Source organism: Camelina sativa, chromosome 9, assembly GCF_030686135.1.
Source record: "Camelina sativa cultivar CO46 ecotype springtype chromosome 9, ASM3068613v1".
Classification (NCBI taxonomy): domain Eukaryota; kingdom Viridiplantae; phylum Streptophyta; class Magnoliopsida; order Brassicales; family Brassicaceae; genus Camelina; species Camelina sativa.
In genome coordinates, this window is record NC_141888.1 from 9327261 (window position 1) to 9329503 (window position 2243).

At 43.2% G+C, this 2243-nt stretch overlaps 1 non-coding gene across 1 annotated transcript; it reads right to left on the minus strand.

The window, feature by feature from the left end:
• Nucleotides 1-211: 211 nt before the first annotated feature.
• LOC147937957 (small nucleolar RNA R71) lies at nucleotides 212-318 on the minus strand. Its single transcript, XR_015567590.1, has one exon. It is a non-coding gene; the product is annotated as a small nucleolar RNA R71 (small nucleolar RNA).
• Nucleotides 319-2243: the final 1925 nt, after the last annotated feature.

Genomic DNA, 2243 nt, shown 5'->3' on the forward strand with positions numbered 1-2243 from the left:
CCTAGACCACCTTGATGAATTTGATAGAATATGTGGTCTTCCAAAGATTAATGGAGTGAGTGAAGATGGATTCAAGTTGAGGCTCTTCCCATTCTCACTTGGAGATAAGGCTCACCTTTGGGAGAAGACTCTTCCTACTGGAGCAATAACCACATGGGATGCTTGCAAGAAGGTTTTCTTGGCAAAATTCTTCTCAAATGCAAGGACTGCTAGATTGAGGAATGAAATTTCTTGGTTTGCTCAAAGAAACAATGAGAGCTTTTGTGAAGCTTGGGAGAGGTTTAAAGGATTTCAAACTCAGTGTCCTCACCATGGCTTTAGCAATGAGTCACTCCTAAGCACTTTGTACAAAGGAGTGCTTCCCAAGATCAGAATGCTTCTTGATACAGCTTCTAATGGCAACTTCCTCAACAATAATGTGGAAGAAGGATGGGAATTAGTTGAGAACCTTGCTCAGTCAGATGGCAATTACAATGAGGACTATGACAGAACCATAAGGTCCACCTCCACTGACCAAGAGGACAAGTACAAGAAGGATTTGAAGATGGTCAATGAGAAGCTTGACAAGATCCTTCTTAGCCAACAAAATTCCATCCACTTCATTGGTGAAGAAGAGGTTCAAGTTCAAGAGGGGGAGAATGAATTTGCTGAACTCTGTTACATGCAAAACCAGGGTGGATTCAAAGGCTACAACCAAGGAGGGTTCAAGAACAACAACCTCTCCTATAGAAGCACCAATGTAGCTAATCCACAAGACCAAGTCTATCCACCTCAACAGCCTCAACAGCAACAAAACTATGTCCCCAGACAACAGCATCAAGTGTTCCAGCCTCAGTTGTGTCCCCCACCAGGGTTTCAGACTAACCAAGGCCAAGAACAAGACTTAAGAGCCATGATGCAACAGTTGTTGATTGGGCAAACACAAGGAAAGATTGAGGAGGCTAAACAGTTTGCTGAGTTAAATCAAAGGCTCACATCCCAGTATAATGACCTGAACAAGAAGTTTGAAGGTCTCAACTCTAGAGTGAAGTTTATGGAGAGCAACATTGCCTCTACTTCAGCTCCTAAGCCCAACCAACTCCCTGGAAAAGCTATTCAAAATCCAAGGGAGTTCACTGCAAAAGCTATTCATATCTCTGATGAAGAAGTCACTGAGGACAGTGATGTTCAAGATGGAGAGGCTTGGTCAGTTATTGAAGCCCTGAGTGAAGCTTGTGCAAAGAAATCTGAATCTGGTATTGCACTCGACAAGGTACTCGAGCAAGCACTCGACCGAGTGCCTGATCGAGTGGTTGATCGAGCTGAAGGATCAGAAGCTGTTAAGCCTGCTAAGTACATTCCTCCTGCTTACAAACCGCCTCTACCATTCCCAGGACGTTTCAAAGCACAGAAGCTTAAGGAATTAAGAGAAATCATTCAGAAAAAAAGAAATGTTGGCTAAGCAACAAGAGGAACTGAAAGCTTTGAAGGAAGAAGTTGTGGTTGAGAAACAAGAGGAAGTGATGGCCATACAAGAGATCATCATTGCTTATCAAGAAGAAGAGAGAGGACCTGCCTTGGAACAGTATGAACAATATCCTCTCTATAGGGATTTTTTTCTTGATTTGTCAAAGAAGAAGGCTCAAGCTCAAGATGAGAAGGATCTTGAGGACCTTGGAGGAGTTATCATCCCAATTAAGCTTAAGGATCCAGGTCCATTCTATCTGCCTTGCACATTTAGCTATCTTCACTACAACCAGTACCTATGTGACTTGGGAGCATCAATCAGTGTGATGCCTTATTATATTCACAAAAGTTTGGGCACGCTGACTTCAATACCACCAACCTTCATGTATGCCTAGCTGATGGGTCAAATAGAGATGTGGTTGGGAAGTTGGAGAACATTCCAGTGAAGATAGGGAGAGCAAGGGTTCACACTGATTTTGTGGTCCTAGAGATGGATAAGGAGCCTGAAGATCCTATCATTCTTAGGAGACCATTCTTAGCCACTGTTGGGGCAGTCATTGATGTCAAAGAGGGTCTTGTGACCTTGAACATTGCTGAGGGTATAGCTATGAAGTTCAACATCTATAACCCAACCAACCTTCCTACCATTGATGATCAGCCTTTTACTATCAAGGACAAAGGTGGTCAAGAAGGTTTAAGTGGTGAGGCAACTCCAAAGGCTAAGCCCTCTCTTCAAGAGGATTCTGTGGAAATGCTTAAGAGCTCAGTTCAAGAGTTGACTGGTATGGTTAAGGATC